Source organism: Mus pahari, chromosome 7 (assembly GCF_900095145.1).
Source record: "Mus pahari chromosome 7, PAHARI_EIJ_v1.1, whole genome shotgun sequence".
Taxonomy (NCBI): Eukaryota; Metazoa; Chordata; class Mammalia; order Rodentia; family Muridae; genus Mus; species Mus pahari.
Genome location: NC_034596.1, coordinates 99,023,694 through 99,040,544, shown reverse-complemented (window position 1 = coordinate 99,040,544; position 16,851 = coordinate 99,023,694). Strand labels below are relative to the sequence as shown.

Genomic DNA, 16,851 nt, shown 5'->3' with positions numbered 1-16,851 from the left:
ACATTTACTTATTCTGCCAGCTCTGCCAAGAAACCACAGAAGGCGACTGCGTGACCTTGGGCCTGTGTTGGAGACCTTGTTGTTATCTATTAAGTGGATTGGTCACTCCTCGGTCTTGAAGACAGACTCTCACATGGTACTAGGTTTCCAAGTTGTGTTCTCTTTAGCAGCAGGTGCTTCATTCAGAAGACACAGACTCAGTCGATCCGTTGCTGCCTGAAAGAGATAACTCTGGAGCCCTAGGGTCTTTTGTTTTGTTTTGTTTTAGTGAGGTGGAACGAGGTCTGAGGACAGGGGGAGGGGGCAGGATGGGAGGCGGCTACTTGGAAATCCTTGAAATCCCTCAGGTGGAGTTAGACTGGCCCTAGGCAGTTACTAGTGCAAAGGCCCTGAGGCAGAGAAGAGGAACACTTTCTCTTCGAAGCAAGGTTAAGTGGGTGGAGCCCGAAACAGGGATTAGCCAATGACATGGGAGGATGCTGATGGGGGTGGGGGGTGAACAAGGCCAAGACAGCAGAGAGAGGAGTTGGACATTCTTGGGCTTGGGCTTATTGGGAAGTTCCCACGCGGTATGGGTGGCTAGTGGACTGGAGAGTGGGGAGGGCTCGGTAGAGTGCCTCTTTCAGGTTGACTGATGGCTGCCATTTCATTCTTGTATTTGGTGCTGTTGCCTGTGTCGCTCTCTCTGCTCTGTGAGGTTAACACCTGCCATCCTCTGATCTCCTCCCCAAGTCTGGACAGGTGGGATAATATCCTCCCGAGGCCCTCCTTCTCCTGGGTGGTCCCCACGACTCTCTGGAATGGCGGGAGGCAGATGAAGACCCTGGATCGGATCTGGAGACTGTCTGGATTGGCATGGACACAGATTCCCGCCCTCCTGAACTTTGGGTTTGAGAATTGTAGCGGGGAGGTTCGTCCTCCGTTCTGGTTCCCCATTTGCAGTGTGGCGGGGCTCCGGGCGGGTCCCTAAGGGGGCGGGGCAGTCGCGGTGTCCCCCGCCCCGCCCTGACCCGGCCCCGCCCCGCCCCGAAGCCGCCCGGGACGCAGGGTGCAGAAGGGACTCGGCCCAGCCGCCGGAGGCGCCGCACTCCGTCTGCTCCGGGCAGGGTGAGTGAGATCAGGGCGGTGGGAGGCCGCACGGGGCTGCCGGGGATCGCACCTGGGTCCCAAGCGTACCCCTGTCTTGACGCGTCCCCGGGGATCGGCGCCGCGGGAAGTCTGGGGAGCAGGGGAGGCGCGCGGGGGCGGCGGCCAGCGTGACAGCTGCGGGCGGGCGGAGCTTCGGTTCAAATGCAACCGCTCCACCCGCTGCGAAATCCTGGGCACCCTAGTCTTGGCCCCAAGTCGCCACCGCAGTGCCGGGGGTGGGGGGGCTGCTCGTCCCTGGGTCCAGGTAGCTTCTTCGGTCTCCCCCTCTTCGCCTCTAGAGGCTGGCAGACTTGTCAACTCACAGGTCCCCAGGTCCCGGAATGTCCCATTCTGGGAATTACGAGCTCGCAAGGGAGAGCCTGAGAGCGCGCAGTGAGGAAGGAAAGTCCCACCCGGCGTGCTTCGTTCTTTTCAGTCACCTACCTCGTTGTGCAGCCTTGGGCCAGCGGCACAGCCTCGCTGATCCCCATCCAACCACTCTAAGGGGAACTCGTATGTTGGCTTCACTTGAAGTCAGATCTGGAGCCCATTCTCTGGGTGGGTGTCTCACATATCTTGGTTGGCCTCTGCTTCAAAACTGAAAAGTAGTGAATTCAGCCCAGGGTTGGTAACATTTAATCTCTTTGGCTCTGGGACGTCTCCCCAGTGTCTTGGAGCCCTGCTTCATCTCTGTAGGGATGGCTTCTTTCTATAATGGATAGCCAGGGTATGCTTGCGGGGTGACTTTAGTGCCAAAGGGGAGTGTCACACCCCATCCTTCGTGGGTGGGGAAAAGCGACTCTTCTCAAGACCAGTGTGTTACGCTGGTGCTGCAGCCACACAGGACAGCCCCTTTCATGTACCCAGAAGAGAAGAAACAAGCAGAGAGAAGGGGGCGTGACTTGCTCAAGGCGGCACAGTCTAGATCCGTGTTGCGCAGGAACTTGGCTCTCTTGAAGAGCTCACTTAGCCTCGCCTCTTGCTGGGGGAGTGGGGAGGGGCCAACAGCTCATAGGGGGCAGGAGCTGGGAGGTAGGAAGGTGATCTGTGCCAGCGGGCTGTTTTGCTGGCTTTCCTGTGAACTGTGTCCCAGAGGGACACTCTAGCACACGTGGGCTCGCACATTCCCTGGGCCTGCTGACAGTTACAGTTGAGCCAAGCTGCTCCCCGGGAGCCAGAGAGGCCTCTCTGGGGGTGGCTGTGTAGGAATGCACCAGGAGGCCTTATTTCTGGAGTCACCGAGGGAGGGATGAGAACCCAGGATCCTTTGTCCCCTCTGTGCGGCAAAGACCTCAGGGTGTGGCAGAGCTGTTCTGCCTCCATGGGAACAACTGTCCACCTTCCTGGGGACTTTGCACGCTTGAGTGACTATGGACTCAGCCCTGTCTGGGTAGCTCCTCTACCTAGTGATACAGAGCCTGGTGTGGTTACACTGGACGGCATGACTGGGCAGGGAAGCCCAGAAGCCTCTGCCCCCGACCCCCCCCCCCAGTGTCATTTTGTTATAAGAGAATGGGTGGCCAAATCAGATGGCCACTTTGGCCTCACCCGAGTATGTAGCCCTGGGCTAGTTGTTTTACCAGCCAGCTTCAGACAAGGGGCACCCCAGATCCCCACGGCCCCTGTGTTATAAAGCATACGAACAGTAGGTGAGAGTTTCGCAGACAGTGTTGTGTGTGGTGTGGATATAGCAAAGATGAGTGATTTGGTGTTTTAGGGTGTGGATGGGGGAGCTTGATTGGGAGACCTGGGATCTTCTCTGTTCTGTACTTTTCCTCTCTGCCTCAATTTCCCCAAATCTGTTAAACAGTCCATGCTCTGGATAACTTCCCTGAGGTCCTCTCAATATTGAAGGCTTGTCCTTGGCTCTGGGAAGGCTGGAGATCACAGAGAGCCTACAGAGGCATTCAGGTGTGGCTGGGGAGACTTAGGATTCGTGTGTCCCCTTGTATACTTCCTGTGTCCCCTGGCAGGATGCAAGGACGGCAGCACTAGCATCCCACAGGTGCGGAGACTGACAGTACTAGCCTCTGGCTGTGTGACCGGTCCAGGATCTGAACTCCAGACCTTTGACTCAATGCTGTTCATTATTCCCCACACCGTGTCCTGGACAATCTGAGGATGATGGTGTGTGTTAGTCACTGGAAAAACTGCAGATCAGTCGGATCCTAGTCATCATCAGGTCGCTGATGGAAAGAAACGGAAACCAGCATTGTGAACATTTCCCACCCACGTATAACATCAATGCATTTTTGGCACCAAGACAGGACCCAGGAGGAACAGACAGAAGTAAGGAACGTGGTACCTCCCAACCTCAGGATTCTTAGCTTTGGACTTAGTGGCCATGCCTGAGACCGTGCTGCTAGGAAGCAGGTGGGGACAGGTCTCCAAATCTGGAGCCTGGACTTTCTTCTCTGATGTAATGTCAATCCCTTCCGGGGTGTCTGAGAAGATAAGTCAAGCCAATGTTGCCCAGAGCCTAGAAGGGCAGGGCAGACCAAAGGCAGCACCTGCCCTTGCATTCTTGCTTGTTTTACTGCCTTTACAACATTGAGTCTCCTGGACCCCACTCTTCATGGTGTCCAAACCTCAGAAGCCTAGCATCTCCTAAGTCCATCAGGGAGCAGCAGAGGAGACTCCAAAGCTCAAAGCACTAGGCTTGATGGTGAGCTGAATGGAAGCCATGCCTGAAAGGAGTGTGGGGATAGACTATCTTAACTGGAACTCTCTCATGCCGCCCTGGTTGGCCAGGAGCAGGACTGCAAGCATGTTGGCAGTTGGGACGGAGATCACGTTTCAGTCATTTGCTAAGCATTTGCCTGTATTCTAATTTGTATAGCAGTTGTGGAGATTCTAATTCACACATTAAGTTTTGTTTTGTTTTGTTTTTTCTGTTTTTTTTTGAGACAGGGTTTCTCTGTGTAACCCTGGCTGTCGTGGAACTCACTTTGTAGACCAGGCTGGCCTCGAACTCAGAAATCTGCCTGCCTCTGCCTCCTGAGTGCTGGGATCAAAGGCGTGTGCCACGACGCCTGGCTTTTTTTTTTTTTTTTTTTTAGAGAGTCAGGTGAGATTTCCTGTAGACTTGGGTGCCCTAGAATAAGTAGGTAGCTGAGAGCTGAGGAGGACCTTGAACTCCTGACCCTCCTGTCTCTCCCTCCCCTGTGGTACCTGGTTTATGTGGTGTCAGGGAATCAGAGCTAGGACTTCCTGCATGCTGTGTAAGCACTCCACCAAGTCGGCTACATTCTTAGTTTGTTATTTTGAGACATGGTCTCCATATGTAAGCCAAGCTGGCCTTGAACTCATGGTCTCCTGCTTCCACTCTAGACTTGCTGGGGTTATAGACATGCCTGGCCATGTCCGGTTTAAGCAGGTAGCAAGGGGATGCTGATGTGTGCCTGTGTGGCTGTTTGGGGAGGATAACTGTTGAGGGATGAGCCCATTCCCTTCCCTGCAGCGCCCATTCTGTTCTGTTCTTCAGCTCAGTACTCTGTGTGTGTGTGTGTGTGTGTGTGTGTGTGTGTGTGTGTATTTCAAAAGCATGTAAAGTGTTTGTCACGTTTACTTATCGTATGTAAATGCATATGCATATGCATGCCATGACACGTGTGTGAACAACTTTCAGGACTCTGGTTTTTCCTTCCACTGTGTGAGGTTGGGGGATGGAACTCACACTATCAGGCTTGCCTGCTAGTGCTTTTAGCCATTGAACCATCTTTGTGTATTTTTAAAATATTTTTATATTCTATCATTGTAAATAGGAGACATAGTCACCATTATATCCCGTCTTGCATTGTATAAATGCAATTGAAAGATAGTAATGAGCATGCTCAGAGTCTTTGAGAGAATTATTCATTCGAATGGCCGTCTGACTGGGTTTATAAAAGTGAACACTAGCCCTGCTGTGTGACACACGAGTTCCTTTTATTGCAGAAAAACAACTTCCTCCTTCATTCGTCACCATGGCAAAAGCTGGGAATCTCGAATTAAAAACAGAATGTCTTAAAGTTCTGACCTAATGATTTACACTTCCAAATCATAAAATTCTGACATTTCTGAGCTGGGAGGGAACCTCGGGTCCCCTGGTCCAGCTGGCTAGTTTAGCAACCCAGAGAAGTGCCCTGGCCAAGGTCAACATAGGACACAGGTGCACAAGGAGGACAGTTCACAATGGATAGCCACGCCTGTGCATGACTCCCGTATGGATACCACCTGTCACCCTGACACCCTGGGCTCTCAGCCTCCTCCTGGGGACAGGTGAGGGAGGCACAGGTGTCATGTCTGAGATGACTCTGATTTGACGGTTTTCATTTTTAAGAAGTCTGGAGAGCCACAGTGTACAAGGTGACTCATGAACAGAAACATCACCAAAGGCAGTACTCGAGCCTGGCTCGGAGTCTCCTTTCCAAGTCCTCTAAGGCAGCTGCTTTCTCATCCTGCGTGATAATTCATCCTCAGACTGCATAGTGTCCTGGGTACGGTCAGCGCTGGTTTGCTGTTGTCGGGGAATGGGGTTCAGAGAGGAGGGATGCTCTCCTCCACATTTCCTCTCAGGTGATGGTAGGGCAAGAGAACCTACAGCGAGAACAGAAAAGATAACTCTTTCATTTTTCACGTGCTGGCTTGCGAGCACGTTGTTTTTTGACTCCTGAGAAGCAGAAAGTCTGGCCGGCCCAGCCTGGCAGGCCACAGGGAAATGGCCTTGTAGAAAACAGATGGGCGGTGTCCTTGCAGCTGTCAGGTTGCAGGCGTCTCTGTGCTGACAGCCCGGTCTGGACACACCGCCCCATGCACAGGACGCGTTGTCTGCAGGACAGAGGTGGGGTGCACCCAAAGCCTGCCTGGTTTTGTCCAGGTATATCCGGCACACCCTCAGATTCTTAGTGACTTCCTCTGTTCCCATCAGAGGATGTTCTTCCAGCCTGCCTTCTAGAAAGGCACCTGTGTGTGTGTGTTAAATAGTCTTTAGTGCCTTTGTGCTTTGAACACTCCACATCAAGTGTGACATCCATCACGGTGGTACTTGTAACGTTCTGGATTTTGGAGTATTTCCAATTTTCAGATTAGGGATGTTCAGCTTGTGCTCAGAAGTGGTAGCTGCAATGGAGAGAACAAGAATTTCAGATTTATTTATTTTTACTCTGGATACTCTAGATAACCTTGACTGAGCCTATAAATTTACGTACAGGGAAACTGAGTCTCCATAAGCAGACATAGTCATCTTGTGGTGTGTGTGTGTGTGTGTGTGTGTGTGTGTGTGTGTGGTGACCAGGAATTAACCCAGGGAATTTGTTCCTTAGGAGCTGGCTATCTTGATTTTTGAGACAGGGTATCTCACTGACCTCAGACTTGCCTGATATGGCTAGACTGGCTGGCCAAGGAGCCCTAGTGTTCTTTCTGTCTTTACCCCAGGGATCCTCCTGTCTGCTGCCCACCCAATACTGAGATTGCAAGTGTGAACCATCCCTCCCCCACCCCCACCCCCACCCCCACCTTTTTGAAAATGTAGGTTCCAGGGATGAAATTCAGGCTCTTGTGCTCATAAGTCAAGCAATTTACCTGCTGAGCCATCTCCCCAGCCTCACTGGCTAAAGTCTTCTGGTACCTCAGGGTCTCAAAAAGATCTCCTGACTCCCACCCAAAGATCTCTCTCACACAGTCACCTTCCCAAGCGCCCCACGCCATTGCTGGTAGTTGTGTGACATCGTGGCCACCCGTAGATGGGAAGTTTGGTTCCCTGGGTTAGGCCCTAGCCGTCGTGGCTGAGCTGGGAGTGGTGGGACTCCAATTCAGCCACCAGTTTTTATGTGAGATCTGAAATGGCTGAGCCCCTCCCAAGGAACATTTACTAGAATAATACCATAGCTGACTCACTGAGGAAGCCTCTCTCTTCCATGAGGGGAGGAGCTGGCACCTGACCTTCACCAGTCCTAATTGCCAGCTCTTTAAGATGGGAGGCTCTACTTGGGTCTCTGTGAAGTTTGCTCACTTGGAAGCCTCGCAGTGGGTGTTTGGGGCTGTAAGATCGGCCGCTGCAGACTGCCCACGACACAGAAAGGAAACAGAGTTTTTAGACTCTTTTCCCTTTCTCTAAGTGTTGGGTCTGCCCTCCTACCTGCTTTAGGGTGCCCCCAAACCCGGAAATATGTTCTGACTTTCCTCCCCTCTCTACCTGTGGCAAGCAGTTACTTCTGCCAGCAGCTCTTCCCGGGCTATCCCTCCCACATCTGGTAGAAAACGCCTCCTAGAAATTCCACCATGGGATTCCGATTTCCGGTTCCTGTTCTCTTGTCCTTTGCTACTGATACTTGATCGATGGTTTCCAGAACTCAATTCTGGCCATCCCCGCAACGCCCGCCTGTTGCTCATTCCTCTTCACAGCTCCCTGGCAGACCACAGAGAGGTGGTTATAATTATGACTTAGACAAAAGGCTTTCCAGCCTAGCCAAGACCTGACAAATGCTTGGGGTGGGGGGAAAACAGATGCTCAAGCTGTGGAATGAAGTGGGCGGGGCAGACCCTAGTGTTTCCAGGATACTCAGAACCACAGCTCTGGAGGGGAGATCCAAGACATGTGGGACACCTGCCCTTATCTCTCGTGACAGTCAGAGCTCTGAGAGCCAGCACTGGGACCTTGATGACGATACATTGGCCTCGTTGGTAGAGAACATTCCCAATTCCTCTTCTTTGCTGGGACCTCAACCCCCCACCCCAGCCTTTCCATTTGGCTCCTGGTCCCACAGCCCGTGAGAGATCTTTCCGCTCACACAGTAGCACCTCTCAGCACTAGCCAGCAGGGATGTTCTTCTATCTGGGCCACTGTCAACCCAGCACTGTCTGAAACGTGAGCCCCAGGTCTGCAGCTGTGCCTATTGTCTGCTTCCTCTACAGAACCTGAGTGACCCAGGGCAGGGCAGACAACCTCCAGTTTTGCTACATTGTATAGTTTCCCTCTGGCATCTCCCAGAGGGCTGGTTCTCCGAACACTGAAGATCTTGGCTGAGTTGCGACAGAGCACCTGTGGGAAAGCGGTGTCAGGAAGGGGCGGTTTATCCTGACTTGCGGTTGGGGGCACAGTCTGTTACTGGCAGGGATGGTGTGGTATCCTTGGCTTCCTTTCTCCTTTTAATTCAGCCCAGGACCCCAGCCCACGAGTGTTGCTGCCCATCTTCAAAGTGGGTCTTCCCTCTTCAGGTAAACCTTTCTGGAAACACCTTCCTAGCCACACCCAGAGGCTCGTTAACATGGTGACGCGGACCGGTCATGTGGATAATGAAGATTAGCTATCTCAGACACCAAAAACAGTGACACACAGACCCTGGTGTAAAAACCGGTCTTTTTGTAACTTACATGTGCTACACACATTACACACACACACACACACACACACACACACACACCCTTTCTTTATAGTGTGCTTCTGATTGTCCTCAGATAAGGTCTGTCTGTATAATCCAAGCCTACTTGGAACTTGAAATCCTCCTGCCTCAACCTTCACATGCTTAGAATTACAGACAAGCACCACTAGCCCCCTCTCTTACTGTGTAGCTCAGGCTGACCTGGAACTCACTGTGATCCTCCTGTCTCAGTCTCCCAAGGGCTGGGATTATAGCATGAGCCATCCCATTGGCTCTCGTGCAATCCTTTCTGGGTTTCTTATAATCCCAGCCCAAGGTCAATGCCACATGAATAGTTGCTAGGCTGTGTTACTTCACAATGAAAGTCAAGTGCACTCAGGACAGATGCAACATTTGCTCTGCCAGTATTTTCCGTCTGTCTGGTTGTATCCTTGGCCGAAGGCACTGTGGATGCAGAGGGCCAAATGTGCCTATGGAATGATTCACGAGGACGGTGATGGAGTGAGCGAGTGAGCGATATAGGAGATTCTCTTCCCAGTCTGCCATGACAGCCAGCCTCTAGCAGGTACTTACTTGCTGGGGGCCAGCACTGATTGTGCACAGTGTTCTTTACTTCTCCTATTTGGCTCACAGCTATTCAGAGAGGCGTGCTGACATTTTTGGAAGAGTGTTAAATAACCCACCCTCATCATCTTCAGGTGCCAATGCAGTTAGGAGTTGAATTCAGTGCTCAGATCCAGACTCTACAAGTTGATTATGAAAACAGAGAGCAAACCCACCTAGACTTTAGCCTTCCAGCCAGGCAGATCCTGTGACGCTCCATAGCCTCCCCTGTGCCAAGCCATTCCACAGAGGAAATCCCCAAGACCATGCATGTCAGGTCCCCCAGAGCTAGGGCCCTACGCCGGAGCATTGTGCCTGTTCCCTGCCCCTTTCTCCCTAGAACTCCATTTGCAGCCTGCCGACCACAGGCTGGAGGTTTGTAGGTAGCACGTGAGTCAGTTGGGGTTGCCAGGTTAAACGGTCAGTCGTTCACCCAGCACTGAGCACTCAGCCTGATTGTGTAATTTGCTTGTCTATTTATGGACTTCAAACTCAACTTTGCTTGGAGATGATTTTAAGGAATGGATATATTTTTTAAAGTTCTTTCTGGAAGCTTCCCTTATTCCTGCTTCTCTGGGTAAAACCACCCAGGTGTCCAGGCTGGCTACTCCTGGGTGAGGTCTTGGCTTCAGTGACTGATGAGGACTGAGGATGGCCCTCAGTTCCTGTGTTTGTCACCCACAGGAAGTGGCAAGATTAGTCATGAAGCTCCTAGCAGGAGTTGGCTGTGGTCTGGAAGCCAGAGAGACACGTGTTTGTGGCTGGGATCTGGGCTCTTCCTCCCTGTAACCCACATACCCTGGACTACTGCATTCCTTCGATGTACTTGACCTTGACAGAGATGGAATGGGTAGCAAGATGCCGGGGACACATCCCTGCTCTGTGGGAACTGTTTGGTGGGTGAGAAGGTGCCATAAACATCAGCCACCCCAGCTGGTGATAGCCTGGAGGCAGGGAAGCCCAGTGGATGGCATCGGTGTGTCAGGGAAGACTTCGTGCACTGCCTGGAAAACCTGTTCTCTCCTTCTGCCATGTGGGTCCAAGAGAATGGAACTCAGGTTTGTCAGGCTTGGTACTAGGCCCCCTTACCTGCAGAGTCATCTGGCTGGGTCTATGTCATGTGCTCCCCACCCCCACCCCAAGAAGCCAGGAGTCATCAGGTTGTTTGGTCACCCCACAGAGCAAAGTACTTCTTACATCATCTCTCTTCCTATGAAAAGGTTGGCTCAGCTTTCTATTTAATCAGTTTCTTTCTCCTCCTCCTGGGCCTGAGGTATAATCTGATAGACTTAGTGGGAATCCTGCAGTATATCTTGGCTGTCTCCTAGCCTCTTTGTACAGGGCTAGCTCACCTGTCCTGGGGGGCTGGCCACACCTTCTCTGACCCCTGAACATCCACCCTCTCAGGGCACCCCTCCCCATTTTCCTGGGTGCTCCCAAGCCTGGAGGAGGGTGCTCCCAAGCCTGAAGGAAAGACCGCAGGTAGCTGAGCCTTTTTGCCTCCTCCACCCACTGCACCTGCAGAGCGTTGAGCTGGCACAGCTGCAGGTGACTCTGCCCGCAGCTCAGGTGACAGGATGCAGGCTACATTCCTTAATCACAGCTGTCTTTTTCTTACTGAACAAACCTGGGTGTGGGGAGTGTCAAGGTCTCCACAGTGGGACCCAGCACATCGGGGCCTGCTGTCTGGTTTCTAGCCTTGATCTTCCTGGTTCTGGATGTAGAACTCAGAACAGGAGTATTCCAAGCTCAAGGCACCAGAGCATAGACAGGGACAACCTTGACCTCCTTGCTCCTCCGGCCTCCACCTCCAAAGTGCTGGGATTACAGGCGTGTGCTGCCACCACATTTGGTCTAGGCGGTGCTGGCAGTTGAGCCCTGGGCTGTGTGTGTGTGCTACCCAAGAACTCTCTCTGCTCCCTGACCTACATCCCTGGCCCTTTCTTGTTCTTTGAACAATTCTGTTTATAGGATGTTTTCATGGTCACTTGCGTTGCCAGTAGAATTAGAAGTCTCTGGAAGTGAGGTTGTTTCTTCTGGAAACTCTTAGGCAATCCTGATGGGCAGGGATAGTTGAGAGCCCTGGGTTGGCCTGGGACAGTTGGGGGACACTTCAGGGTGGCACTAATGTGTCCTCTTTCTGTGACTTCATTCACTCTCTGTCAAGGTGCAAACTTCTGTGCAAACAAGAGGTTCTTGGGAGTGTGTCTACCAGCCGGCTTATTTCTTAGGATGTGTATTAGACATACCATTGATCCTGTTTCCTCATTTGAGGGAAAGATACAAAGTTTCCTTTAAAGATAATTGTAAGTCAGGAGTGAATGAAGCAACCACCTGCACTTTTTGTGGTCAGCTCCATTCATTGCTTCGAGGCAGCTTGCAGGGCCTCTGGCAACCCTGCCCTATGCTGGGGAGACTGAGCACATGCAGGTCCAGGCTCGTCCCGTGTACACGTGGCTGAAAGGTGGGGCTGACACCCTGAAGGAAGCTGCACCTCAGGTGCTGAGGACCCAGGGAGCTAGGCTACACGGGAGTTTCCCAGGAGGCTTTAAGTCAGCCCTTGGGATTGGTGTGGAGAATTCTTTCAGCATGATGTGTTTGCCTCTTCCCCAAAGCATTCTGAGACCCTCTATCTTGTCCTTAAGATCTTTCCCTGGAGCCATTATTGTCCTGTAAATTTGGTGAATATATTACGTGACTTCAGTGCCCACAGGGGCCTGGTACTTCTCTGAAACATGGCAAACTGGTCATTCAGGAACCCTGAGCTGCAAGAACCCTGTGGGTTCCCAGGACCGAACATGGTTCATACCTGTAGTCCTTGTGTGTAGGAAGGCTAAGACAGGAGCATTGCCATGAGTTTGAGTCCAGTCACAATGGTCTGAAGCAGGTCTCAGTGCTGTGACTGCTGATTGACTGGGAGCCTAGGGTTAGATAACCATTTTGCTCATTTGCTCAGCAAATACCCAGGTCTTTCCAAACAATGCCCTTGCAGGGCCCTGCGGGAGATTACATCCAGTTGATCTGGGAGCTTGCTGGTGGGATTAATTTAATCAGCACCTTTACCCTGGGGTGAGGGCTCTCATAACTCCTTCCTGCTGTGCCTGGCAGTCTTAGAGGACCAGCATTGTTGAGGGGTCCCACAGCTAGGCGTGGCTCCAGACTGAGGGCGCATCTTCACATACAGTTCCAACAGACAAACATTGGGGAAGGATCATGTTCTTTTGAGTTTCTTCTGGATAGGTGAGGAAGGTTCCAGAAGGTTCTAAAAACAGGATTCTGGAATGTCCACTTGGAAGAATGTTGTCCTCCAGGTGTTGTGAAGCGAACACTGGAGATAAATCTCTGGCAAGATTTAACCTTGGAGTAACCTTGGAGTTTTGTATTTTAAAATTCAGCATCAGATTTCACTTTATAGTATGATGATTATTAATTTTTATGTGTTGTTTTGTTTCTAAGTTTTTAAGTATTATGTAGCCCTGACCCAATAATTGCTGTATAAGCAAGGCTTGTCTTGAACTTGGGGCACTCCTCCTGCCTCAGTCTCCCAAGTGCTGGGATTTCAGGCATGTTTTGCATGCTCTGCTAGCTTTGGTTTTCTCTGTGTTGTGGAGGTGGGTGTGTCCTCGAGGATGCTGCCGCCTCAGTTCACTGGGTGTGTGTTTGTTGGACAGCGTCACTCTGGATGTCAAATCAGGCTCGGGAGGAGGCCTCGGGAGATGAAACTCGGGCGCAGGAGGTAATGATCAGAAGCAGCTGCCTTTAGAAGCAGGATGGACTGAGCCAGGGTCTTGTGCATCCGCTGTAGAGATGGAGACACCCAGGCATTGGTCCCTAGTGAAGGCATCCCTTGTGGTCCCCAGGACAAGCTGCTCCGTTTCTGGCTGCCTCTGAGAGCCTATGGCAGGCTGCAGGACACTGTGAGTGGCTGAGAGAGGAGGGGACGGGTGGACCTCCGGAGGGGAGAGGAAGGTGGAAGTGGTTGGTCGGCTGTTCTCAAGTCACCTCAGATAGAATATCCATCTGAGCTTAGAACTAAAAAAGTACCCAGCTACCCGGGACCACCAGTGATCACTCAGATGGTGGACATTACCCCCGGTTAGCCCTGCTGTTCTCACTAGGGATGGATGTAAGGAGGCATTACCGCTCCTTTGGACTTCCATGTTCTAGAAGTCTCCAAGGCCCTGTTCCTCTCTCTGCTGGGAAGGTGGAAGCTTTCTTATCCTGGGGCCAACCCTGCCTGTCTGGAACTCTGTACTTAATAATTCCTGTCCCTGTGGATGTGTGGACTGGAGGGTCTTCCTGGTTTCCTCCTTGCTGGAGACAAGAGACCGGGAAGGTAATTCATGCTTTGCATGTGTTCTCCCACTCTGTGTGTGAGCCTTTCCCAGCCACCGCCACTGTTCTTCTCCCCTTCCTTCTTCTTCCTGAGCAAAGTCCTCTCCCTAGAGTCCCCTTGCACTGACCCTGGTGCTCAGCCTTCCCCCACCCCTCTAATTTGCTTGTGATGCTTCTGTGAGTGAGCTGTGCAGCAAGGAAGCCCGGCGAGTCTGTCTCCACACGATGTGTGAAGCTCTCTTCTAACAGGGGAAGCCGGCTCTTTCATTCTCTCTGAAGGTGTCCTGTCCTGTGTGCCAGGCACTGCCCTGGGTAGGGGGACTGAGAGACTGAAAGATGGGCAGGACTGGGAAAGGTGTGGTTGCATTGGAATTGGCAGTCTAGAAGGAGCTACAGTTCAGAGGTGTCCTTTTTTAGTCTGCCTGCCTGCCTGTCTGTCTGTCTGTCTGTCTCTCTCTCTGTCTCTCTGTCTCTCTGTCTCTGTCTCTCTCTCTGTCTCTCTCTCTCTCTCTCTCTCTCTCTCTCTCTCTGTGTGTGTGTGTGTGTGTGTGTGTGTGTGTGTAGGTTGATGTCAATCTTGGGTGTGAGACAACGTCTTTAACTGGCCTGGAGCCTGCCGTCTGCCCGCTTGGCTCAGGACCATCCCGTCTCCACCTCCCCACATACATCGGCGTACCCAGCTTTTTAAGTGGGTTTGGGGAATGGTGCTTGTTTTCATTAGGGTTTCTATTGCTATAGAGAGACACGATGGCCATGGCAACGCTTATAAAGGAAAACATTTACTTGGAGGTGTTTGGGGCTGGCTGATAGGTCCAGAGGTTTAGTCCATTCTTGTCATGCAGGGAGTGTGGAGGCACACAGGCAGACATGTTGCTGGAGGAAGAGCCAAGAGTTCCACATCTGGATCAGGAGGCAGCAGGAAGAGAGATGCTGAGCTTGGCTTAAGCATTAAAAACTCCGAAGCCCGCCTCCAGTACCACACTTCCTTCAAGAAAGCCACACCCACTCCAACAAGGCCCCACCCACTCCAACAAGGCCCCACCCACTCCAACAAGGTCCCACCCACTCCAACAAGGCCCCACCCACTCCAACAAGGTCCCACCCGCTTCAACAAGGCCACACCCACTCCAACAAGGCCCCACCTACTCCAACAAGGCCACACCCACTCCAACAAGGCCACCTGCCCTAATCCTATCAAATAATGAAACTCCCTATGAGCCTACGGGGGGGGGGGCAGTTTCCTTTAAATCACTACAGAACTTATGTCTTCACACTTGTGTGGCCAGTCCCTCAATAACTTGGCCATCACTCCAGCCCTAAGTGTGTGTCCAACCTTTTGACACTATGCTGTCATTATAATGTCACCTATAAATGTTTTAGGCCAGTCACAGCTCCTGGGATGGGTGTGGCCTGGCAGCTCAGCAGATATACAGAAACGTGACAGCAGGTCATGAGTGCTGCCAGCCCCAGACAGTAAGATGGCTCAGCAGGTAGAGGTGTTTACTCCAAAAGCCTGACCTTATGGCCACACGGCACATTCTCAGGAACCCAGGTAAGGCTGGAAAGAGAAAGCTGACGCTGCAAAGTTGTCCTCTGACCTCCACACACACGCTGTGGCACATACATCCCTCCCCCATCATATATGCACATGTGTGTGCACACACAATACAAACATACAAACATACAAATGTACATATGTACGTACATACATACACACACATGGTCAGACCTGGAACCCCTCCAGCTGTTTTAGCAGTTACAGGGGAAGCACAAGCAGTCTAGGCCCAAATATAAAAGTACTGCATCCTCCCATGAGGTGGTGGCAGTTTGACTCTTTGTGGGTTCATTTGGGGACTATGGCATTTGCCTTTCATGCAAAGCCTGTGGCCACCAGTTTCTTCCAGGAACTCAGTTAAAGCTAGCATTGTCTGAAAGGAGGGAGAAGGCAGTTTGGAGAGCTGGGTGGGCTTGTGTGCACAGTGTATGTGTGTGTGTGTGTGTGTGTGTGTGTGCATGTCCCACCTCCAGAGGAGGTATGGATGGGGCTTACCAGCCGACCATGCTTTCCCACCAGCTAGGTGGCTGCCCTCAGGTGCTCCAGCCAGTCAGGGCCTCCTGGCTCCCTCTAGCTGAAAAGAGAGCCGGTGTTGGTTAGCTCTCAGCTCTGCACACAACAGCCTCTCTCTTGGGTCTGACTGGAAGTTCGCCCTACACAAGCTTCTATGGAGGGAGGCAGAGGGAAGGGGAGAAAGGGGGGACATAGTCTGTCCCCACTGAGGCTGAAGCCAGTGCAGTCAGCTCTTGGGAAACAAGCCCCTCCCTAAGATCTGGGGGTGTCACACTTCTCCTACTGCCTAGGGCAGTCAAGAGTTGGGGCTGGCAGGCTGTGGGGATTACAATTCCAATTTATCTGTTCTTGCTAAGGCTTGGGAACATCAGGCTGACACCTACCTGTGTAAAGCCAAGGGTGTGTGCCTAGGGATGGACTCTCTCTCCCCACCTCTTTGTGGCCCAACATGAAGGGGCTGCCTGGTTTGTGGGAACTAAGTGACTCCCCCAAAATACTCAGGCCCGCCCCTCCCAAGGGACTGCAGGAAGGACAAGTCTGCAGAATGACTTGCTATGTGACCTTGTTCGGGTTACTTAACCACTCTGTACCTATCATGGGTTTCTTATCTAGTTAGAGTAGGAGGCTTTCAGGGAGCTTGCGTGGACTCTGCTGGACACTTGGTAGACTTCCTGGAAGCAGTGATGTCAGCTCATGGGGGCTAGGGAGGCAGGGAAAGAGAAGGGGTCTACAGGAGCAGAGGCGAGCTAGGCTGAGCCTGGAGCTACATGGGTTCCCACGACAAGCAGCCAGTGTTGGAAGGCAGGCGGTGGGAAGCTGGTGAGCAGGGCAGAGCAGAGCAACTTTGAGCAACCCGGGCTTCCTGCTTCTCGGCTGTTGGAGGACTCCGTGCTAGAAGACTCTTCGTCCTTCAGGATCACACACTCTGGAACATTCTCCGAGAAACTACTGGAGGTGCCCTGGTGTGCTCTTCCCCCACCCCCATCATGTGTTTCTTGGGTCCTTCCCCTTTCCCCCCACAGCCTGGCCCACCCATTGTTAAAACAGTTAAACCCAAGTGCTTTGGGCTGTTTTATAGGACCTGAGGACTGGTGAAGATGTTTTCCTCAGATTAAATATGAAGCCACCCACCTTACACAGAAGGAAATGCAGGAGCAGAGAGGTCAATACCCTGAGGCCGTGCAGCCAGTAGATGAGGAGCCAGACTTAGCTGTCACTCTGAGGACTTGGAAGCCAATCTGGTTTCTAAGTACAGGACAGTGAATGAATGGTGAATGTTATACTTGACTCTTCTTTCTTCTCTCTCTCTCTCTCTCTCTCTCTCTCTCTCTCTCTCTCTCTCTCTCTCTCTCTCTC

At 52.1% G+C, this 16,851-nt stretch overlaps 1 protein-coding gene across 1 annotated transcript in view; it reads left to right on the top strand.

Annotated features, from left to right (window-relative positions):
• The first annotated feature begins 1,037 nt into the window (after nt 1–1,037).
• Syne3 (spectrin repeat containing nuclear envelope family member 3) overlaps nt 1,038–16,851 on the top strand; it is a 77,576-nt gene continuing 61,762 nt past the window's right edge. Inside the window, exon 1 of the mRNA XM_029541210.1 lies at nt 1,038–1,107. The gene's annotated coding sequence lies outside the window, so the exon portion shown is untranslated. The remainder of the gene's footprint in view (nt 1,108–16,851) is intronic.